The sequence below is a fragment of the Amia ocellicauda genome, chromosome 6 (genome assembly GCF_036373705.1).
Source record: "Amia ocellicauda isolate fAmiCal2 chromosome 6, fAmiCal2.hap1, whole genome shotgun sequence".
Lineage (NCBI taxonomy): Eukaryota > Metazoa > Chordata > Actinopteri > Amiiformes > Amiidae > Amia > Amia ocellicauda.
Window position 1 is genome coordinate 50,399,403 of NC_089855.1, and position 24,759 is coordinate 50,424,161.

A 24,759-nucleotide genomic window follows, 5' to 3' on the forward strand; every position below is an offset into this window, starting at 1 on the left:
ACCGAGGTCTCACTGAAAGAATGCCCTGACGTGGTTGCTTCCAAGCTAGCTGGTTTACAAAGTTCCTTTTCGCTTTAACGATGATTTCCAAGAAGGGAAATAATCTATCTGTAATCTGTCAACACAGGCACCTTCTTCTCCGTTAAGCCACGCGGTCACCACCAGGAAGATGAACGCACCAGGCTGACCCGGAGTTTTCGCCAATTCGTCTCCAAGCCTCCCAAGAGGGAACATAAACAGGCCTTATTCGCAGACACAGGCCCTCACGCAGGGAAACCACCGCTTCACCGCCGCTGCCCCTGCCAAGGGCCCCAGGTCCCACCGAGACTTGAACTCGGATCGCTGGATTCAGAGTCCAGAGTGCTAACCATTACACCATGGAACCAAGCCCGCTGCCCACCTCTTGCCCGTGACGAAAGTCTCTGCTCTACGCACACGTCTCGCTCTGTCGCACGGCCAAGTCCAGAGTGAGCCAAGTTGCGCCCAGAGTGCTGCGTGTGGCGGGTCACTTCCGGAGCCGTCCCTGGTGGTCTAGTGGTCAGGATTCGGCGCTCTCACCGCCGCGGCCCGGGTTCGATTCCCGGTCAGGGAAGGTGGATTTGTTGCTCTTCCCCTAGGACCTGTGTGGTGCATTTTCTCTCTCTCTATCTGTGATTAAATCCTTACTTATATACATATGTCCATGAACGTTTCTGGAGCTCATTGTACATCACATCACACGACGGGCCGTGATCTTTTCGGTCACTTTGAAAGTTTTGCTCATGACAATCCTTTTCTATTGCGGCACGATGGCTGCCACCGAGGAAGGAAAGTCGTCCGCAGTTGCCTGCAAGCTTGCCTGAAGCGCAGGAAAGGACTTACTCGCGACGTGCCACTTAAAGACTGAAGAAGTGGGGGTCGGCCTCACCGAGAGCCCTGAGGATTAGCTCACGTGGTAGAGCGCTCGCTTAGCATTATAGCGTTATGTTGGGTGTATTTGGATAAGAGCATTTGGGCTCTGAGCTGAAGCACTGATCTAAAGAAAACCTCTCCCCCCCAAAGTTATCAGATTCCCTTAGCTCATCAGCTTGGAAGTGGTTTGCATCAAAGTGACAGTTTTGGGGAGGATGGCACCAAGAAGAGGCCAAATAGTTTGGAATTCTGCTATGAGATGTCTGGAGAAAGGGGCCTGTAGGTGATAAAAACTCTTTGAAGTGGACGAGAGCCGAAATCCCGACATAGAGCTACGAACCCAGGCCAACCGGCATTTCCAAAAGATGGCATGGATTGACATCAGTCATAAATCAAGCCCCCCTCCAATAGGACACTGGGGGCTGAAACCGAAATACAATCTCAAAAACTCAAGAACCAATCACCTCTTGATCTGACAGACTATAAGGAACAGCGGACAGTCTTTCTCGCTCTCTCTCACCTGAACCAGTAACTCGCTGCCACAGCTCAACCTGTAGCTCTGTTGCCAGAACCGGAACCAGAAACCAACTAAGTCTTTGCCGGCAACAGAAGAGTTAAACTGGGAGAAGGAGATTGAGCCGTACGAAGAATTCTTTTAAAGGAGTTTATAAAAAATAAGGAACTTTACAGATTGCGCTGCCCGCCTGTGCCCACCTGATCAGTGGAGTTTTACAGCTGGACAATTGACTAAGTCGACTGTATACGAAAGTGTCAGTCATTTAAATAGCTATTTGAGTCTTAAGAAACTTGACCCTTGGAACAAACACGGCCCTGCTTTCCTCAAAGACTTTGTCTCCAAATAAGTATGGTGAGAGACCCTGCTTGCCAAGAAGATTTTGTGCACAACCTTGGAGCCTTCAAACCAGTGGAAAATCTGTTTGGAAACGACTCTACTTTCGCGAAACCCCAACTTCCAGGTGTATCGACTGAGTGGAAGTTCTTGGACAAAGCCGAACCGGACTGCCTTTGTTCCAAACCACACGGACCTCGTGCCGTGTGCTGTTATCTGAGCCCGAAGCCAGAGAGGCCTCTCTGCGACGAAGTTCAGATAAGTTTAACAGTTTGGAGTTCATGATTCATGACATTTGAGAAATCAATTAGAAATGTTAATCTGTGATTCATAACTCTAGAATGTGTAATATCATTTAGTTTTCTTAAATATAAATGTGTGTTGCATTAAACTGTTTTGTTGATAATTTTAGAAATAAAATCTGTCAACGCCGAGAAATATCTTCTCATTCCTGTTTAACTGTTTAGTCTGAAATTGACACAAGTTAATAGACATTAGATTATTGGTGGCTCTGCCTATCCTTAATCATTGAATAATAATCAGTTAAGAGAAATTGTGGTAACAAGTAATGATAGGATCTTTCTCGGCACCTAAACGTGAATGAGACTGATATATATATAACGAGAAGTTACCTGACATAAATACTAACCTGCGTAGTTATTTAATGTCTGACTAATAATACTAACGAGAGACTCACCTTCGTCTTACTAACCGGTATTGTAGTCAATGTGTTTATAACCTTTTTTGTTTAACGATTTGTGTTATCATATGTGATCCCATGGTCTTTGATTTGGTCACGGAAGTGATTTGTCTTCGATTTGTTGATCTAGAGTTGAATTGTAATTAGTTTTTCCCTTTTGTATAATTAGTGTAGTGCTACATTTAGTCTTTGTTTTGAATACATTTGACAATTTATATCTTTGGAATTGGTGTCTGCGTCCAATTATTACAGAAATTGAGTTCTACAAGATTCCAGGATTCGTGATAAGGTGATACTATAAATTCACTTCTTTAATTGAAATGTATAAGTGTACCTTACGCTACAGCATGCGAGAGGCAGCGGGATCGATGCCTGCATTCTCCAAGGCCTCAGGCGCTCGTGCCCCGGTTTCGGGGGAGAGTCGCTCACTTTTCTTGCCGCAGACACAGGCGCAAGGCATTGCCTGTTTGCCGTAAGGTTATCAGACACAACGCGCCGGCGACGGCTGCAGCATTAGCACGCCGGCTGGCCCTTCCGAAGTTCCCCAAAAACGACCGAGATGCCGCTTCGACGTCGTAACCCCAGGAACGACCGCAAAGGCACTCCAACCCTCAATCTTCCGATCCGAAGTCAGACCGAAGAGACTGTATGATGTTTTAGATTAAAGATAGTATGCAGACCGAGCAAGTTAGATTTATCGAGCTAGCAAACAGCCATTGAGGCACCTGTTCGGGACGTACCCTGTAGAAATTCCTGTCAACGATAAAAGGATCAAACGGTGGAGAAAAAGCCCGCAGGATGTTTGTCAAAACTCTGTTTGTGGACTGAATGGCTTTCCCAGATTGGCAGGGACTGTTTTTGGTATTGACTGAGGGACAGTTGTAAAAGACAACCTCTCACCGGACCTCTGGCATACACCAAAGAAAGCCACCTCACCTCTCCCCCGGATCTCACAAAACACAATCCCCCCCGCCCCCAGGGAAGACAGACCGCAATCGGACTCGGGCTTGATTGGATGAACGGCCGCAAACATTCTATGTCATTTTCTTTTAAAGCTTCACTCGTGTTTGTAAAAAACCCAGGTCTCACTGAAAGAATGCCCTGACGTGGTTGCTTCCAAGCTAGCTGGTTTACAAAGTTCCTTTTCGCTTTAACGATGATTTCCAAGAAGGGAAATAATCTATCTGTAATCTGTCAACACAGGCACCTTCTTCTCCGTTAAGCCACGCGGTCACCACCAGGAAGATGAACGCACCAGGCCGACCCAGAGTTTTCGCCAATTCGTCTCCAAGCCTCCCAAGAGGGAACATAAACAGGCCTTATTCGCAGACACAGGCCCTCACGCAGGGAGACCACCGGGTCACCGCTGCTGCCCCTGCCAAGGGCCCCAGGTCCCACCGAGACTTGAACTCGGATCGCTGGATTCAGAGTCCAGAGTGCTAACCATTACACCTTGGAACCAAGCCCGCTGCCCACCTCTTGCCCGTGACGAAGGTTTCTGCTCTACGCACACGTCTCGCTCTGTCGCACGGCCAAGTCCAGAGTGAGCCAAGTTGCGCCCAGTAGTGGTCAGGATTTGGCGCTCTCACCGCCGCGGCCCGGGTTCGATTCCCGGTCAGGGAAGGTGGATCTGTTGCTCTTCCCCTAGGACCTGTGAGTAGATAGTAGGGTTTTTTGGGCGCGGCCTATTTTGTTATGACGTATGCCCTAAGCTTATTAATATTCCTACGTCATAATTGGGGGGCGTGATTTTAGAGTTATTTCCTTAATTATTCCTACGTCATATCCGTCAGAAAGTGTACACCCCTAAAACCCTGAACAACAAGGCCACCCATAAAGACCCCCCCCCCCGAAGGCAACGCCCCGAAACTCTCCTCTCTATTTAAGACCCCGCGCTGCTTTTAGGCAATACCTCTTTAATTCTCAGCATCTGAAACATCCCGCTTCTTCAACATGTCCAGCGACATCAACATGAAACCCCGCAAGAAACAATCCCGGGCAAGGGTTCCTGTACTCACCAATTTGAAGATTGAACGCTCCTGGGTGTTGTTCTGGGGGGGTCGACGGGGTTACCGCTTTAAAAGGGATCCCAGCTATGTTGGAGTGGAGCTTTTTGCTTTGGGAGAGAAGGAGGGTACGTTGGAACCTTTTGAGACGGTGATTGAATACTCTTTTGAGGACTGGTTGAAGGTGATGGCATGGAGAGACCTGGGGCTTGTGGATAAGACTCTAGAAGGCTTGCAAGAGGGTCCAAGAGAAGGCGAAACGGAGTCTCCTACTCAGAGTTTTGAAAGGTGTGAATGGGAAAGCTTGCAGAACTACGGTACAGTGGTGAAGAGTCTATCTCTAACTACTGATCGTAAGGTTTTGTTTAGCAGTACCCTGATTACAAACCCTATTGAAGGGGTTGTGGAGGATCCAGAAAAACAGGTTACTGAAATTATGTTTGACGCCGTGGACTGGCCGTTCTTGAAAGAGGTCATAAACTGTATAAATGATGGTTTTGACATCTTGACCAAATGTTCACAACTGGATTCTGTTAGAAGGAGAATATGCTGGATTATGGATTATATATCCCCCTTGAATGACGACGACGATGATAAAACAGACGACCTGTGGGGGGTTGGAGGGGGGTCTGACGGCTCAGGGTCTACTCTCTTCTAAGAGGGCGGTGTGTCGTGACGTAGTGAAGAGATAGGATAAAAGGCGCAACAATTCATTCATGGTTTAAAATTAAAGAGAATGTCTTACCCGAAAGCTGCGGACGTCGACAGGCTCTACAGGCCTCTTCAAACCCGGGATCACCCCTGGTTCTATTCCCCAGATTTTGTATACACTCCGGAACCCTCTGACTGCGGTTACCCTCCAAGACCTCAGACCCCGGTCCCTCAGGACGAAACAACATGCGGAGCGATGGATGTCCAAATGAGTCTCGGGGATCCCCAGCCTCTGGAGCTCATGGAGGGCCTCGATTTTGCCGAACTGTCTACCGTCTGTGCGTCTCAGGAGGGGGTCAGTCCAATGGATGTAGAAACACCCCACAAACCACCAGGCGACCCAATGAGCATCGGACGGTCTCGGGGGCGTGATGAAGACGCAGGATTTATGCCCGGGGTAGGTGTCCAAGTAAGCAGAGTGGTTAAAAGCACCCTGGTGTATATTCTGAGTGCTCTCATCGACCGAGCTCTGAAAGAAGTCTGTCGGGGGTGTGAAGTGAATCACCCCAGTCAGTTGAGACACAGTTGTTTGTTTGAACCAGACCGTTACTATTTCCTGTTCTATTTCAACGTGTTTTACAGAAGACTGAACAAACCGTGGCTGAAACCGGCACTAATCAAGGCTCTGTCTTACTCCCACATACATGTCACTGCTGGACAAGTCCAGAAAATCATAGATGAGATTTTGCTGGAGCTGAAAAAGGAGCCGTTTATAATAGAGAAACTTGGGCAGCTGCTCAATGACCTGGATGAGCCAAGTAGAAAAACCGCTGGCAAGCTAAAAGCTTATTTCTTCCGTAAAGAAGTTAAAGCTGGGGGCAGCGACGAAGAATTCGACATCTACGCCACTGATTCAGACTCTGACCTGAACTAAGGGACTTTGAACATGGGGAATGTTCTGGACTGCTGCTGCAACTGGTTCTGTCATCAACACTCTGCAGCTAACCTGAGAGCGCTATTACACCATGTGCTTGACAGAAAAGTAGCCAACGCGAGCCTTTTCTCTACAGATTTAACCATCGATGAGGATCAACTTTCAAACCTGGAAAAGTTAATGGTTGCTGTAACAAAGACCGGGGGGTACGAACACTGGGATGAAGCGCTCAAGGGGGCCAAGAATGATATTAGGCCATTTCATCAACATCTGTATGACCTTTTACTGAGCATGTTTAATACCCCTCTGTTTACTTTTAAAATAGGTCATATTGTTGTTTTATTTACATATGTAACTGAGGTGTGTGCCTACAAGATAAAGAAACAGGTATTTGTTGATATAGATCAAGTAACCAATCATCTGATTTCTTTTTGTCTGGACCGTAGAAAAAATTGTTGTGTATGTTATACTTTTCTCAAATGTCTAAAAAGGGGTATCTGCTCTCCTGAAGTTGAATAAAAAACCTTGTATAAAAACTTTGCGCATAGTGTGGGTCTGTGTGTTTATTTGGCAGAATGACTCGGCAAGCTCCCCAAATGCATGAACTATACTACAACCCAGCCAAGATTGGGGGTTTGGCGGGTAAGAAGGGTTTTCAAAGAGGACTCGCTGAGGCCGGCGTGAAGGTTAATGATGTGGTTGTTTCAGAATGGTTACGGGAACAAGACGCCTATACCTTACATAAACCTCTCAGGATTAACTTTAAAAGAAACCGTGTATATGCAACTGACATAGACTCACAATGGCAAATGGATCTAGTCGATATGTCAAATTTATCAAAACATAACAATGGTCACAAATTTATGTTGATGTGTATCGATGTGTTATCAAAATATGCCTGGGCTCGCATTCTACATAATAAAACAGGTCGGGCGGTGACAAGGGCCTTTGAGGATATATTGTCCCAGGGACGATGTCCTAAAAAACTGCAGACTGATAAAGGAAAAGAGTTTCTCAACAGAGAATTTCAGAATCTACTGAAGAGACACAAAATACATCATTTCACCACCGGTAATGAGCTTAAGGCATCGGTGGTGGAGAGGTTTAACCGCACCATAAAGACCAAAATGTGGAGATATTTTACAGCGGTCAACACGTTCAAGTATTTTGATAAAGTTCAGGATTTTATCGATGCTTACAACCAAGGGTATCACGCCAGTATTAAAATGAAGCCTATAGATGTTGATCAAAGTAATTCTTTTAAGGTCTATAAAAAATTATACGGCCCATTTATTAAGAAGGGGAAAACTACTTATAAGTTCAACATCGGTGATGTGGTTCGCGTTTCAAAGCTAAGGAGTACTTTTGCCAAAGGTTATGAACAAACATTTTCTGACGAATATTTTACAGTTACCGAACAGGTGGCTAGAGACCCCCCCGTGTACCGGTTAAAAGACTATGACGGGGAGGATATAGAAGGAACGTTTTACGAAGCCGAGTTACAAAAAATTATTGTGGGTAAAGACATTGTATACAGAGTTGAAAAGATATTAGCTGAGAAAACCCAGAACCGGAAAAAATATGTGTTGGTGAAATGGCTTGGATGGCCTGAAAAGTTCAATAGTTGGGTCCCGGAACAACAGGTTTGTGATATTCAAGCCTTATAACAACATGCCCGCTGGTGTGATGGGGTCATTACTTTCGATACTCAAGATGGAATCAGGAGGCTTCTACGTGACTCTACCCAGTAACGCCTCTCTCGATATATACCCTAAAAATGAAATATCCAGTTACACGGTACAATTTGGAAAATCTATAGATCTAAGGGGGTCGTGGGAAGTGGGGTTGGCGGAAATACAGTATCCTTACACTTGGGCTGTTTTACAAGATAAGGATGCCACCTTCGCCATTTTTGACGATGTTAAAAAGAGTCAATGGACATTCACGATGCAAGGAGGTTATTATGACAATGTGGATACAATATTAGATGAGATGCATAAACAGTTCTCAGAAGGCACCCCCAACATCAAGCTATATTACAACCCTATTAAAAACAGAGTGTACAAGGTGTCAAAACCTGGTATTAGCATTCAAACCAAAGGACAACTGGGGCGTATATTAGGGTTCTATTCTGACACAGAGAGCAGGTTCTCAGAAGTGGTGGCACCCTTCCCGGCTGACATCAGTGGCGGCTTTTACACTCTTTATGTGTATACGGATATCATAACACACCAGAGGGTCGGGGATAGCTATGTCCCCCTTTTGAGAAATGTACTTATTAAAGGTAAAAGCAATGACATGGTCACAATTACTTATGACAAGCCACACTACGTACCAGTCTCAAAGACCAACTTTGACAACATCACGATCGAAGTAAAATCGGATCAGAATATCAACGTACCCTTCCGCTTCGGGAAAGTTATTGTCAAACTACATTTTCGACCCCTGAAACAGTGTGTACATTATTAAAATGGCTACCTCGAGGGGTTATGTAGATCCTAGCGCCTATGTGGATTATTACAAGATGCAAGCCGTGAACGGCTTGCCCGGTTTTGTAGGAGCCCCCACAATGTATGGAGCCGGTCTAGGAGGACTCTTTCGTGGTCTCTTTAGAATGGCCGTACCCCTGCTTAAGAGAGGCTCTGCTATAGCCAGACCCCACTTGAAATCAGCGGCTAAAAATATTGTTAGTGACGTGTTCACCAATGTTATGAACCGGGCAGCTAGCCATGAGCAGCAGGAGGGTTCGGGTCTCATGGTAATGGCGAGGAGGGGGGGTAAAAGAAGAAACAGTATGTGTCCACCAGGGCGACGAAGATCCGTGGCTAACAAAAAACGAAGAAGCTCTCATTCTCCAACATATCGTGGAAACACTCGGAGAAGGAAGCAGCACAAGAAAAAACCTGCAAAAAGAAAGTCTCAAAGAAAGACAAATAGAGCCTCAGGATACATCTTTTAAAAATGTCTTTTGTCCACAGTCTATCGGAAGAATGCGTCAAATCAGAACTGGATCTGTTTACAGTTCCATACACTCAAACGAGTATAGATAAGAGCATATATGTAGAGATACCCCCTCTTTCCGCAATTTCAGATACGGCCCCTCTGGAGTTTTTTATTGCTGGCAATGGCGAGGATTATATTGATTTGAATAACACATTTATTTTAATGAACTGTAAAGTGACTGATGAGGATGGCGATGCAATCGAGAAGACGGCCAACGCTGGGGTCATCAATTACCCGGTGGCCACCATGTTTTCACAGGTGGATGTGACCCTGGGAGATCGGCTCATTAGTCAAAGCAGCAATACTTACCCCTATAGGGCCATGATGGAGTGTATCCTTAATTATAGTGAGGAGACCCTAAGCAAACAGTTCAGCCCCGGCCTTTTCTTCAAAGACACCCCGGAAGCTATGGACGACCAGGATCCAGAGGGACTCAATAAGGGTTTGCAAAAAAGAACGGTCTTTTCAACAGAAGGGAGGACCTTTGAGCTAATGGGACATATTCATGCAGACATATTTTTCCAAGAAAAACTCATGCTCAACGGGGTAGACATTAAAATTAAAATGATCCGTAGTAAAAGTGCTTTTTGTCTGATGACCCCTGATACTGAAAAATATAAACTGACCATATTATCGGCCTCGCTGTTTGTGAAAAAAGTATCCGTCTCCCCGGCGGTTAAACTAGGACATGCGCAGGCTTTAATGACGGCAAACGCCAAGTACCCGATCGAAAGAGTCTATATGAAAGTCCACAGTATCCCCGCAGGGACACGGGTGATGAACCAGGAAAATCTGTTTCTAGGCCAGCTCCCAAAACAGGTTATTATAGGTCTCGTGGATAATGATGCATTTACCGGGGTTTACAACAAGAACCCCTTTAACTTTAAACATTATAACGCGGAATTTATAGCACTGTACGTCGATGGTGTGCAGGTTCCATCCAGACCTTTTCAACCTGACTTTGAAAACGGCAACGCGGTTCGTGAATATTACAGTCTAGTACTGGCTACGGGTCGCCATCTCAAGGATCAACCTCTGCTGATCGATCGCCGGGAATACTGCAGCGGTTACACCCTGTACGGTTTCAACCTGACCCCTGACGAAGAGTGTGGACAACATTTTTCACTGATGAAGACGGGCAATATGCGTTTGGAGATGCGTTTCAAGCAGCCTCTACCACGCACTGTAAATATGGTCGTGTATGCTGTGTTTGACAACATTATTGAGGTGAATCAGAGGAGAAACGTTCTGTATGATTATTATTAAAATGAACACCAGAGAGCTCAACCACATCATGAATGCCCTGGACGGCTCACGGAAAGTGTTTCAAGGAGTCTACGCCTGCGACCAGCTGCCTAAATTTAAGATCAAGAATTTACCTGCAATGTACATAATCAACACACACCCTAAAAATATGCCCGGAGAACATTGGCTGGCTATTTATCTAAGGGAGGACCGCCGTGGGGAATTTTTTGATTCCTATGGAAACCCCCCGGATTTCAGACCTTTCCCTCGGAAGATCAATAACTTTCTGCTCAACAACTGTCAAGAAACCATTTACAGCGGTCGTCAAGTACAAAGTCTTCAGACCTTCACTTGTGGTCAACACTGTGTGTTTTTCTTATATCATAGATCTAAAGGAAGGTCATACCCCGATATTATGTCCTTGTACAGTGAGGATTTAGGCCAAAATGATAAAAAAGTGGCAGAGTTTGTCAGGACACTGTGGACCCCCCCTTATAACACAATTACTTACGACCCTAGCCAGCCATGTATACAGATGGGGTGTTCTTGTGAGGATTTTAAAAGATGTCATGCGTGTTAAAGTGAAAAAATAATGAAAACAGCCTTTGAATCATTAGTTTTGTTTTTATTCAACACAAATCTTATACAAAGCAGGGTTATGTTATAAATAAATGTACAACATTTGAAAATAAAAATAAAAAATAAAAAAATTGTTTGTCGGTTCCTTATTTACAGGGGAGACAAATAAAAACATGAGATTAATAAGCTTCCCAACGATGGATAGATCCTGAGGAGGGTTGCTCAACACGGTCAGAGTAATGAGATATCGGCGTCAGATCAGTCACCACCTCTTTACACAGACGGATTTTTTGTCGCGTTTCCTGGTTAGGGACTGTTGATTGGGGCATGTTCAGACAGGCCATCGCCTGTAGGAAAGCATTCCAGCCTACAGGTCGGCGACTATCGGGTACCTTATTAGTGCTAGTGACACTCTTCAACAAATCAAACATGTGTGAACCTTTGATCAGTTGTCCTTTAAAAACAAATTCACCCTGTTCATTCCAAGTCGTTACCCGCGGTTTCTGAACCATTTTGTGCAGAATATATTCTGCATGTCTTTTGCTTCTGGCCGGCATGTTTCTCAAAACATCCGTTACAACATCTCCCTCTGAACTCTCAACAGGTTCGGGCACCGCAACATCTTTATCAACCGTACCCCCCGCATCAGTCCCAGAACCATTTTCTTGAGAGGCCATGGTTAAAGTTAAAATGTTTTGATCTTTTTCACCCTGTCTAACCAGACGGAGGTAGCGCTGTAACGTGTTGCTATACATCTGGGCTTTGGAATACTGATTTAAATCGGCCCTGGCCAGTATAGCTTTCATTTCAGAGTCCAGGTTGTTTTCGGCCATTTGTCTAATGGGCTCTGGCCCGACAACATTTTTTCTCAGTTTCTCAAGCTGCTCCTGAGGGATCAAAAACATTTTCTGAGCATATTCCATTATTAACCCACTCTGGAAGCTAGAAGACTGGTTAGGAAAGGCACGGCTATGCTCAACAGCGGTCCTATAAAACCTCCGGTTTGATTAATCTTCTTTCTTTTTCTTTTAATAGAATACTTCTTATTAGCGATGATCTTGATAACCGCTTTTTGTTTTTTGAGTTTAGAATGTTGAGAAGGGGTTAGGGGTATATTACCGCGTAAGATGTTAAAAGCTATTTCACACAGGGTCTCGATCAAATCCGAGGGGGCCCCTGCCAGCACAGCTTTCCTATGGCGCGGGCTCCCCTCAAATAACATTTGCAAAAGCGGCAGATTTCTTTTAATCCGAACAGACATTCTTATTTATTTCCTTTTCTTTAGCACATACACTGCCGGCCAATCGGGCGGGCACAAACCTGTTCTGAGGCAAAAGTCTTCTGGGGTTTGTGCTTTTAAGTCCACAATCAAGTACCCGTAGGGTTTTTTGGTGGCATCCTCAAATGCCTCCAAAAAGAATTTGGTCTGGTTAGGGTACATTTGACGAGCCAAGACGGTGACCTGTAGTTTATCTCTGGGGTTTTTAAAAAGAATTATATATTTGGCATTTAAATTAATAGTGCGGCTTTTTTTACCTTGAAAAAATAGATTTTGAACTAAATAAATAATACTTAAATTCCTATGATGAGTGTACTTTGTGAAAGCTTTTTCCACTTCACTGTTGTCACCGGCCTGCTCCATCAGGTCATCAAGGATCACTAGATTAGTTTGTCCGGGCGGGAACAGGTCATCGTCACACAACGAGGCGGGGAGACCTTGCACAAATTTCAGATTATTTTTTTTTGATGCCAAATCATCGTAGAGAGGTTGCCAGCAAGAGTAACACCACACTATGTTGTCAAGAGCTTGGGACACGGTTGCGTCCACATCTTCTATGATGTTCTTTATAAGATAGCTCTTACCCGAATTGGAGGGACCGGCTATAATACAGGAGAAAGGGTGTTGAAGTCTGTTATCAAAACCACTGCTAATATCCATAAGGCAGAGTGGTATAATCAGTCTTCAACACTCTTTTATTGTACACCACCCTGAACCGTTTGTTTAGTGATCTATTTTCCAATGTGTACCCCTTTTTATTGTGATAGATCTGATTTCCGGCTGTAATAATCTCGCGAGGAGGCGCGTCTTTCTCGGTTACAAAACTTTGTACCAGGGTCGTCAGAGACTTGATGTTAATGAGCTTGTTGTTACAATGGTTCAGAGTGAAACCCTTAACTTTCATACAGGTCTTACCCGCAGCCGTTCTGTATGCGTAAGTCTTAGGACCCCTTGAAACAAACTCCACTATGTGGTCCTGAGGATCTAGCTCGCTCGTTAACTCCCCAAGGTAGTCCCCGAGGGGAGGGACCCAATCCCCTGGCCTGGTGACAAAGATTACAGAGTCAGTATCATGATAGAGCGTGCGTTCCTGCAGCTGATCCATTAAGTTGTACAGTTCAAGCTGGGCGTAAGCCGTGGTAAAAACCGCTATGAAAACATTAACGTTTCCCTGTTTGGTGGGGAAATCTTTAGGGGCCCTCCACTGGACCTGTGCCACGTGGTCATTTAAGAATTGAAAGTGTGATACTGCATGTTGTTTGGAAAAGATAAATTCTATAAACTGTTCAGGGGTTTTAATCAAGGTTGTGTTTAGACGGTTATTTCTTTCCCCAAACTTACCCCACAGACTGTTTAAAATCAGTTTGGACATTTGTCTCTTGGCGGGGTTTACAGTTATGTTCCCCGGCTCTAGACGGATCCCTTCCTTTTCAAAATATTGCTGAACGTACCGCTCTTTGGCAGCGGAGTCAACACACCATGAGGGATAGCCCGATGCCTCCTGTTTCCCTTTCAGATGGGTCATAATGTACTCAGCAAAAAGAGTATCAGATTTTTCAGAAAAATGCCAAACCTCATACACCTTACCGACTCTGTAACCTTTCTCCACCGCCTTGTCAAGCTCAATGCTACACCAGACACCCGTCAGCGCTCTCTCGTCATCACTGTGCAGACAAGAGGTATTTTGATTTTCAGTTTCCACACACGTTCTACACAGAGGGAACATCAATTTTCCCGAACACCTGTAAGGCAACACGGGTAGGAACAGCTCACGAGGAGGGTACATGGTGACTTTGATCAAACCAAAGTACTGTCCGATTTCGAGAAAGTCACGATAAACAATGGTTGGATGCCCCACCGGGTACATTTTGGTCTTGTTGACATAAGGGTACAGACTGGTGAAATCATAGTAATCTACTCTCTCACCCTCCTTTACCTCATAATGTAAACAGAGGGCGTTGGTACGACCCCCAAATAACGCATCCCTGGGCTCTAGACGTTCAGGAAAGTCCAAGGTTTCCATAAACCGTTGTACCCCCACATCCTGTTGCTTCAGGGTCGTCCACGCGTGTTCCCAAATCACCAGTACATTCAAACCATAGGTGTTTTTTAAAGTTTCAATTCGTTCCTGGAAATCATAGTACATATCACCGCAGAGTTTTTGTGTTACGGGGTTAAAGGTGTTTGGGTCGAAGCACTGAGGACAGCCATGGTAAATACAACCAGCAAACTCATAAGCGGTACGCCGCCCGGACACGTCGCTAAAACCGTCTAAGTAGTAAGGACCCATTTTGACTTCCCCTTGATTTAAAGCATGTCTGATGAAGATGTTATCCCGGGCACTCAGATATTCCAGCCACTGTATGGAGACAGTCGAAAAGTTCTTTTGTCTAGCACGATAGTTGTCAGAAGTGGTTTCCGCTATAGTGTTTTTCTGCAAGAAATTGGATCGATACATTTTCATGCAGAGAGACGCTATGGTCACACTTTGCAAAGGGTCGAGACCCGACGTGTTGATAACCTCGGTGCGGAAACGCAAACAGGCTTCTATAAGGATCACCACATCATTTTTACAATAAGCGGCCATCTCTTCTCGGAAATCAAAAACACCCCCCTTAACCGTATTGTACCATTTAAAGAATTCCTCCCTCTCATGAGACATCATAGTATCAACCCCATAATAAGAGGCGGGCGGGTAGGACCCTCGATAATTTTGAGTGTCCTTAGTATTAAAAAAATGGCAGAACCAACCTTTCTTCTGAGCCTCAAAACCCAGAGCTTTAGGCAAAGCGCTCAATTTCATGGGGAGGAAATTTAACAAGTCTATGTAACGTTGGTTGAAAGCCTCGTCGGTGAAACACATGATCTTGCTACCCTGAGCTATTATTTTTGGGGTCACCCCATTTTCCACCAGATACTTCATCAATATGTAAGAATCATAACCCTTAGCATTGTGGGCAATAAATGTGTAATTGAGGTATTTTGGACCGCGATACCGCGTAAAGAAATCCCTGACACAACTCTCACCGCTAGCTGACCACTCACAATCCAACATGTCAATACAGTGTATATAATTAGCAACATGGACCCCGTTTTCTTGCCGGCATTCAAAATCAAAAAAGACATACCGGTTGTGCGGCGGCTCCTTTTTAACCGGCTGAATAAAGCACTGGTGTTCAGACCCCGGGGTTAAATCCGCATTACAGATCCTACATCTCGGTTCCAGACATTTGTGTGGTTTTACCTCATGAAAACGGTACTGGAGGCAACACTGCGGGCAATATTTAGTTTGATCACAATAACTCCGTTTTTTAACCCCCTCAGCAGCGGCCCTCTGCACCTTATGTTCGGAAAAACAGAACGCGGAGAGACAAATCCTTAAGCAATCTTTACATCGGATGGTAGGGGCCAAACCCTTACGACATTGCGGATTGAAACAGACGTTACAGTAACCGTCACAGCGGTGCTTAAGCTTATCATTGAAGGCCTTATAACACCAATGACAAACATACGAACAACCCAAAAAAGCCGTCAAACTCTTTATTCCAAAGTAATGACTATCACTTAGGAAGAGAAACAGTGTCTGTGTATGGGTTTCAGGATGTGTCTGAAATTTCACAAATACTTCCTTTACCTCACAACGGTACCACACAACAATTTTTAAAGACAACAACTCCTCAAACATGGCAATGTCTGAAAAGGCAACCATCTGTTGAGAGTTTAAGCCGGCCCTCTGATGAAGCATTAAAGCCTCTTGCATAGCTTGGGGTTCAGGCATGTCGGGGGTGAGTAGTTTTATTAAACTGTAAGCAAAACAGAGCTTATTGTCCCCATTGGAACTCACCACTAATTGCCTGAGCTTGTTCCTAATTATGTCGTTCTTCAAGCATTTCGACAGTCTTCTAAGCGCCCCACCCTCAGGGTTAGGAACCACATTCATTACCAGAGACAGACTTTCATCAGCTAAGATGGATGCGTTACTTTGCAATAACGCTTCGATTTTAGCCAGAAATTCATCAACATCTAAATTATCTCCACTCAGCATTACAGATAGGTTGCTAAACAAATCATCCCCTCTGAGTTCTAACTGTACAACATCTCGAGGTCTGACCCTTTCAGCAACCTGTTCAAGCATGTTTTGCAAGGCCTCGTGTATGTTGACAAATATTTCTGCATAATTGTCACAATTTAAAAGTTCTGCAAAATTAAAACGCTGAATCATTTCAAAATTGTTATAGGCCGGTCTATCTATAATCACGGGATCACTGGTACTTTTGGACACATCATCATTTTGAACAAAGCCTTCAACCCCTACATTCTCACAGAGCATGTCATCCACAGCCTTATCAGTCTCAGAACCCTCCACATTCCGAACACCCCCACCGCTGACATCTACAAAACCCCCTTTTTGAGGAGGCTCATTTAAAGCCTGTAAAAGTCCTTCAAAGATATCCACCCGGTTAATGTCAAGACCCTCCTCTATAGTGACGGCTGCTTCTGCCGCCGTACTGTGTTCTAATTGTCTCAAATCATTTATAATAGGGGCAGAATTTGGTCGGGGTAGCGTCTCCAAAGCCTCCACCATTTCAAACAAATCGGGGTGAACTAGGGGTTGAACCTCTATAAGCGCTACCGTTGGGAGGTGGTTATTTAGATCATTGACCATCTGTAACAGGTCGGGGTTCACGGTAAGTCTGGTAATTCACATTCTATCGGTGGTGATTGGGGGTTATTTAAATCATTTATCATTTGTAATAGTTCCTGGTTCATTGGGACATCAGAGGAGTTCACAACAGGGCCGAGGGTGTTCTCTCGGGAAGGTCTTTTTGGGGCCCTAACTTGTTCATAATCCTTTAGTTTGTGAGTTCTTTTACCAAGTCCGGACATTTTTTTTATTTTTTATTTTTCCAACAACCCACAATAGTAAGGCGTTTTGTATCTATTAAAACATTAAATACGGTACAATTCGTTAGTAAGGGTATTAATAAGGGTGTTTTGGCTCTCTATCACAAGGTTTTGCCCCACTAACACAAGTCTTTGATTTAGTAACAAGGTATGTAGCAACTCATGCCGACCTTCAGGAAGTAGCTCCGGGGGATGGTGTCCTGGCTCAGCTGCAAAGGATGGTCGCTCCGGTAAATCTCGGTCGAAGGAGGCAGGGAGCGAGCGTATACTCACGGACGGAGACCAAGAAGGCCTTTGCGGTGACACCCTGGCCAATCGCGGTGTACTGTTCAGCGTTTCTGTAGCCAAGAAACGGGGCTGGGGGGACGATGTTGAAACCAGTCCGTCGTTGGGTGGTGTGTCAACCCTGACTGACGGCGACCCCTGAGGTTGTTGGTTGCCTGTATTTGTTCCGCCCGACAATGCGGCGGGCTGAATCTGGATTGTTGAATTACCCCCAGAAGGCTGTGGCCTGAGTAGATGTTGGGGGGTCTCCAAGACCACCGTGGGGGATCCTCTCGGTGATCTCTCCGGGGAAGATGTTTGATCCCACTTAGACGGGGTAATTGTCCTCAATAGCTCATCCACAGAATGACTATCCCAAGAGTCTTGGGAAGAATAAAAATATACATTACATTTACATCTTTAAACGGCGACAGAAATCAAACTTAAAACAACATGTCCAGGACCTTCAAAACCTTTAGCTTTTTTAGACCTTTGAAAATAGGCTTAGACATTCACTACAACGCCTTATTATTTACAGACAATATATTTATTAGGACTTGATAATAAATGTAAAACAGAGAAGCCTCTGTAAATAAACTGTTTCTTAAATGTAATATTGTTAATAAAACACTTTTTATACACACACACACCACATTTCATTTTTAAACGAACCTTCCAAGTGTAAACGCTTCCTGATCCCGGGACTTCCTGTTTCACAAACGTTTTCACGATCTGTTTAAATATTAAATACAATGAACACCTTCAAGCCTTTTCCTACAGCCACTTTAAAACAGAAGTATAATTGCGGGAGATAAGCCAAACAACTTACTAAAACCTTTCGGACAGCTTTACTTCCTAACCAGACGGTCGGGCAATCGGTCATTTCTAAACACATGCCCCAGAAACAAGCCTAGACCTGTCCGGACTTCTAAAGATCTTTCCCAGAACCCCCAAGACCTACAGGAAATGGGCACCCCTCGCTTAAATATTAGCCCTCAACGGGCAAACAAAACCCTTTTAAAAACATTAAAGTTTGAAAGATCTTACTTACCTCCAAAGAATAATCGTTTCTTATGTTTTTCAGCTGGTTTAGCTTTTTGCACTTCTGTGAAGGTAAGAGACATGTTTAACCTTTAACCACCCCGCTTTATAAAAAGCTTTAACCTCTTACAAGCGGCAGATATATACTCACCGCTATCAGATACAGGGGCTGACGGCCTTTCAGATTCTTGAAAGGTTACGGTTCTCGAAGGTAAAACTAAACAAGCCCTCGCTGTGGAAGGCCTTTCGTTGTCTCGAACCACGTTTCTTAATACTGTTAGAAAGGATATTTTTTTAAATTAACAAGACGGGCCTCAAACATCTTACAGAAACGTTATACAAACAAACAGGGGTTTAGTTCTTACCCGGTCGGCAGACAGCCTGTCTAGGGACAACCACTTCTCTTGGTTGATCCTCGGAGACATTAATCACAGGCCTTTCGATAGTTTCTGTGTAATTAAAGAGACCGCCATTAATATATATTAAAACGTTTTCATAACTCTAATGAGCCGCTTCAAAACACAACCACACACCCATACATAAGAACCCTTGAGCGCAAACACAAAAATCTTACCGTCGTTGTTCCAGATGATCTCCTCAGCGTTGGGAATTAACTCCTGTTGACTGGCTGAAAAATAATTTTACAGAACTTAAAACAGATGTTATAACCTTATTTACAATACATGCCCACAACCCGCTCTGAGTCAATGAAAATAATCTGAAGACTTACCTAAAAACTCGTTTAAATCGAAGTCGTTGATGTTGTTTCCGGACATTGTTGATCTTTAGGCTTAAATCGAAAGGTCAGTATGAGTCTGTCGAGCTGAAGACCAGACCTTCATACTTATACTGATGGCCGGATGCCGGATCTGCTTGTAAGGCATTGTTCTGGGCTGGCCTTTGTGCCGTCCTGTTACCAATTAACATATCAAAACCAACCAATAAAATGACCCTGCATCAATTTCAAATAGAAACCAAGATGGCGACGATCTCTCTCCTCTCTACTCTAAACTTTTATTAGAACCTTTTGGTCTCTCAAAAAAACATTTTTAAGCATCAAGACCTATAGTCAATAAACACTAAGAATATTTCAGGCCTTTATACGCGCTAAAAAACAACCTGAGCCAAGAAAATAACTATAAAGATCTAAAATAAGTAGCGCTTTTACAGTGATTTTTTTTTTTTTTTTAATAGCGATGCTTTCTTTGGTATTAAACAAGTCACAAACTACTCAGAACAGCGTTTATCCCCACAAAAGAGATATTTGGGTTTATTTTACAAAGCTTATAAATTATATAGTATAAAAGTATTCTGAATGTTTTGAGACCACACGCCATGCCTACGTTTGTCTGAGCCCACCCCCGTCCCCCGTGGTGTGAGTGATTTAGCCTTGAGTGTTGTGATCTATTTAGCATTGAGTGATCAGTTGTTTTTATTTTTTAAATGATTCCTTATCATCAGGGATTGAGCCTGCTAAAATACCTTAAAAACATATCCTTATCTTAAGTCTAACTCTTATGAGCTTTAAGACCCTAGAATGTATTTAAGTAAAACGAATGAACACATTATGTGTGAGATAAAATATAACCACAGCTTTTTTTTTTTTTTTTTTTTTTTTTTACAAAAACAATTAACCTATACCCACAAACACCCACACACACACACACCCTCTTTTTTTAAATTTTATTTTTAATTAAATTTGAGGGGAGAGACAGAGCCATATACATTGGGGTTAACATAAGTACCCTATGCAAAACAGGAATTGTTAGGACCTGTGACCATTACAGACAACAGAACTTGTTGATCTTATAAAATGATTGGGCGAGAGAGACAGAGAGAGAGAGACAGACAGAGACAGAGACAGAGACAGTGTGAATATGATAAACGCACTATTCAAAATGGCATTGTTAAGACCTGGGACCATTACAGACAACAGAACTTGTTGATCTTATAAAATGCTTGGGCGAGAGAGACAGAGAGAGAGAGACAGACAGAGACAGAGACAGAGATAGTGTGAATATGATAAACGCACTATTCAAAATGGCATTGTTAAGACCTGGGCCCCTTACATGTATATTTACAAAAGACCCCCAACCACTACAGGAAGAGCCGACCCATTCACACTCTACAGTTGACCAACAAGAACAACAAGAACAACCGGTTATGGGTGGCCTTGTTGATCAGGGTTTTAGGGGTGTACACTTTCTGACGGATATGACGTAGGAATAATTAAGGAAATAACTCTAAAATCACGCCCCCCAATTATGACGTAGGAATATTAATAAGCTTAGGGCATACGTCATAACAAAATAGGCCGCGCCCAAAAAACCCTACTATCTACTCCTGTGTGGTGCATTTTCTCTCTCTCTATCTGTGATTAAATCCTTACTTATATACATATGTCCATGAACGTTTCTGGAGCTCATGTAAATCACATCACATGACGGGCCGTGATCTTTTCGGTCACTTTGAAAGTTTTGCTCATGACAATCCTTTTCTATTGCGGCACGATGGCTGCCACCGAGGAAGGAAAGTCGTCCGCAGTTGGCTGCAAGCTTGCCTGAAGCGCAGGAAAGGACTTACTCGCGACGTGCCACTTAAAGACTGAAGAAGTGGGGGTCGGCCTCACTGAGAGCCCTGAGGATTAGCTCACGTGGTAGAGCGCTCGCTTAGCATTGTAGCATTATGTTGGGTGTATTTGGATAAGAGCATTTGGGCTCTGAGCTGAAGCACTGATCTAAAGAAAACCTCTCCCCCCCAAAGTTATCAGATTCCCTTAGCTCATCAGCTTGGAACTGGTTTGCATCAAAGTGACAGTTTTGGGGAGGATGGCACCAAGAAGAGGCCAAATAGTTTGGAATTCTGCTATGAGATGTCTGGAGAAAGGGGCCTGTAGGTGATAAAAACTCTTTGAAGTGGACAAGAGCCGAAATCCCGACATAGAGCTACGAACCCAGGCCAACCGGCATTTCCAAAAGATGGCATGGATTGACATCAGTCATAAATCAAGCCCCCCTCCAATAGGACACTGGGGGCTGAAACCGAAATCCAATCTCAAAAACTCAAGAACCAATCACCTCTTGATCTGACAGACTATAAGGAACAGCGGACAGTCTTTCTCGCTCTCTCTCACCTGAACCAGTAACTCGCTGCCACAGCTCAACCTGTAGCTCTGTTGCCAGAACCGGAACCAGAAACCAACTAAGTCTTTGCCGGCAACAGAAGAGTTAAACTGGGAGAAGGAGATTGAGCCGTACGAAGAATTCTTTTAAAGGACTTTATTAAATAAAGAACTTTACAGACTGCGCTGCCCGCCTGTGCCCACCTGATCAGTGGAGTTTTACAGCTGGACAATTGACTAAGTCGACTGTATACGAAAGTGTCAGTCATTTAAATAGCTATTTGAGTCTTAAGAAACTTGACCCTTGGAACAAACACGGCCCTGCTTTCCTCAAAGACTTTGTCTTCAAATAAGTACGGTGAGAGACCCTGCTTGCCAAGAAGATTTTGTGCACAACCTTGGAGCCTTCAAACCAGTGGAAAATCTGTTTGGAAACGACTCTACTTTCGCGAAACCCCAACTTCCAGGTGTATCGACTGAGTGGAAGTTCTTGGACAAAGCCGAACCGGACTGCCTTTGTTCCAAACCACACGGACCTCGTGCCGTGTGCTGTTATCTGAGCCCGAAGCCAGAGAGGCCTCTCTGCGACGAAGTTCCGATAAGTTTAACCGTTTGGAGTTCATGATTCATGACATTTGAGAAATCAATTAGAAATGTTAATCTGTGATTCATAACTCTAGAATGTGTAATATCATTTAGTTTTCTTAAATATAAATGTGTGTTGCATTAAACTGTTTTGCTGATAATTTTAGAAATAAAATCTGTCAACGCCGAGAAATATCTTCTCATTCCTGTTTAACTGTTTAGTCTGAAATTGACACAAGTTAATAGACATTAGATTATTGGTGGCCCTGCCTATCCTTAATCATTGAATAATAATCAGTTAAGGGAAATTGTGGTAACAAGTAATGATAGGATCTTTCTCGGCACCTAAACGTGAATGAGACTGATATATATATAACGAGAAGTTACCTGACATAAATACTAACCTGCGTAGTTATTTAATGTCTGACTAATAATACTAACGAGAGACTCACCTTCGTCTTACTAACCGGTATTGTAGTCAATGTGTTTATAACCTTTTTTGTTTAACGATTTGTGTTATCATATGAGATCCCATGGTCTTTGTTTTGGTCACGGAAGTGATTTGTCTTCGATTTGTTGATCTAGAGTTGAATTGTAATTAGTTTTTCCCTTTTGTATAATTAGTGTAGTGCTACATTTAGTCTTTGTTTTGAATACATTTGACAATTTATATCTTTGGAATTGGTGTCTGCGTCCAATTATTACAGAAATTGAGTTCTACAAGATTCCAGGATTCGTGATAAGGTGATACTATAAATTCACTTCTTTAATTGAAATGTATAAGTGTACCTTACGCTACAGCATGCGAGAGGCAGCGGGATCAATGCCCGCATTCTCCAAGGCCTCAGGCGCTCGTGCCCCGGTTTCGGGGGAGAGTCGCTCACTTTTCTTGCCGCAGACACAGGCGCAAGGCATTGCCTGTTTGCCGTAAGGTTATCAGACACAACGCGCCGGCGACGGCTGCAGCATTAGCACGCCGGCTGGCCCTTCCGAAGTTCCCCAAAAACGACCGAGATGCCGCTTCGACGTCGTAACCCCAGGAACGACCGCAAAGGCACTCCAACCCTCAATCTTCCGATCCGAAGTCAGACCGAAGAGACTGTATGATGTTTTAGATTAAAGATAGTATGCAGACCGAGCAAGTTAGATTTATCGGGCTAGCAAACAGCCATTGAGGCACCTGTTCGGGACGTACCCTGTAGAAATTCCTGTCAACGATAAAAGGATCAAACGGTGGAGAAAAAGCCCGCAGGATGTTTGTCAAAACTCTGTTTGTGGACTGAATGGCTTTCCCAGATTGGCAGGGACTGTTTTTGGTATTGACTGAAGGACAGTTGTAAAAGACAACCTCTCACCGGACCTCTGGCATACACCAAAGAAAGCCACCTCACCTCTCCCCCGGATCTCACAAAACACAATCCCCCCCGCCCCCAGGGAAGACAGACCGCAATCGGACTCGGGCTTGCACCTTTTGATTGGATGAACGGCCGCAAACATTCTATGTCATTTTCTTTTAAAGCTTCACTCGTGCTTGTAAAAAACCGAGGTCTCACTGAAAGAATGCCCTGACGTGGTTGCTTCCAAGCTAGCTGGTTTACAAAGTTCCTTTTCGCTTTAACGATGATTTCCAAGAAGGGAAATAATCTATCTGTAATCTGTCAACACAGGCACCTTCTTCTCTATTAAGCCACGCGGTCACCACCAGGAAGATTAACGCACCAGGCCGACCCGGAGTTTTCGCCAATTCGTCTCCAAGCCTCCCAAGAGGGAACATAAACAGGCCTTATTCGCAGACACAGGCCCTCACACAGGGAGACCACCGCTTCACCGCCGCTGCCTCTGCCAAGGGCCCAAGGTCCCACCGAGACTTGAACTCGGATCGCTGGATTCAGAGTCCAGAGTGCTAACCATTACACCATGGAACCAAGCCCGCTGCCCACCTCTTGCCCGTGATGAAGGTTTCTGCTCTACGCACACGTCTCGCTCTGTCGCACGGCCAAGTCCAGAGTGAGCCAAGTTGCGCCCAGAGTGCTGCGTGTGGCGGGTCACTTCCGGAGCCGTCCCTGGTGGTCTAGTGGTCAGGATTCGGCGCTCTCACCGCTGCGGCCCGGCTTCGATTCCCGGTCAGGGAAGGTGGATCTGTTGCTCTTCCCCTAGGACCTGTATGGTGTGTTTTCTCTCTCTCTATCTGTGATTTAATCCTTACTTATATACATATGTCCATGAACGTTTCTGGAGCTCATGTAAATCACATCACACGACGGGCCGTGATCTTTTCGGTCACTTTGAAAGTTTTGCTCATGACAATCCTTTTCTATTGCGGCACGATGGCTGCCACCGAGGAAGGAAAGTCGTCCGCAGTTGGCTGCAAGCTTGCCTGAAGCGCAGGAAAGGACTTACTCGCGACGTGCCACTTAAAGACTGAAGAAGTGGGGGTCGGCCTCACCGAGAGCCCTGAGGATTAGCTCACGTGGTAGAGCGCTCGCTTAGCATTGTAGCGTTATGTTGGGTGTATTTGGATAAGAGCATTTGGGCTCTGAGCTGAAGCACTGATCTAAAGAAAACCTCTCCCCCCCAAAGTTATCAGATTCCCTTAGCTCATCAGCTTGGAAGTGGTTTGCATCAAAGTGACAGTTTTGGGGAGGATGGCACCAAGAAGAGGCCAAATAGTTTGGAATTCTGCTATGAGATGTCTGGAGAAAGGG

At 44.4% G+C, this 24,759-nt stretch overlaps 5 non-coding genes across 5 annotated transcripts; 2 read left to right on the forward strand and 3 right to left on the reverse strand.

Moving 5' to 3' along the window:
* Positions 1-313: 313 nt before the first annotated feature.
* On the reverse strand, positions 314-385 carry trnaq-cug (transfer RNA glutamine (anticodon CUG)). The gene has a single exon. It is a non-coding gene; the product is annotated as a tRNA-Gln (tRNA).
* A 135-nt stretch (positions 386-520) lies between these two features.
* On the forward strand, positions 521-592 carry trnae-cuc (transfer RNA glutamic acid (anticodon CUC)). Its single transcript has one exon. It is a non-coding gene; the product is annotated as a tRNA-Glu (tRNA).
* A 3,238-nt stretch (positions 593-3,830) lies between these two features.
* Positions 3,831-3,902, reverse strand: trnaq-cug (transfer RNA glutamine (anticodon CUG)). The gene has a single exon. It is a non-coding gene; the product is annotated as a tRNA-Gln (tRNA).
* A 20,005-nt stretch (positions 3,903-23,907) lies between these two features.
* trnaq-cug (transfer RNA glutamine (anticodon CUG)) lies at positions 23,908-23,979 on the reverse strand. Its single transcript has one exon. It is a non-coding gene; the product is annotated as a tRNA-Gln (tRNA).
* Positions 23,980-24,114: 135 nt separating this feature from the next.
* On the forward strand, positions 24,115-24,186 carry trnae-cuc (transfer RNA glutamic acid (anticodon CUC)). The gene has a single exon. It is a non-coding gene; the product is annotated as a tRNA-Glu (tRNA).
* Positions 24,187-24,759: the final 573 nt, after the last annotated feature.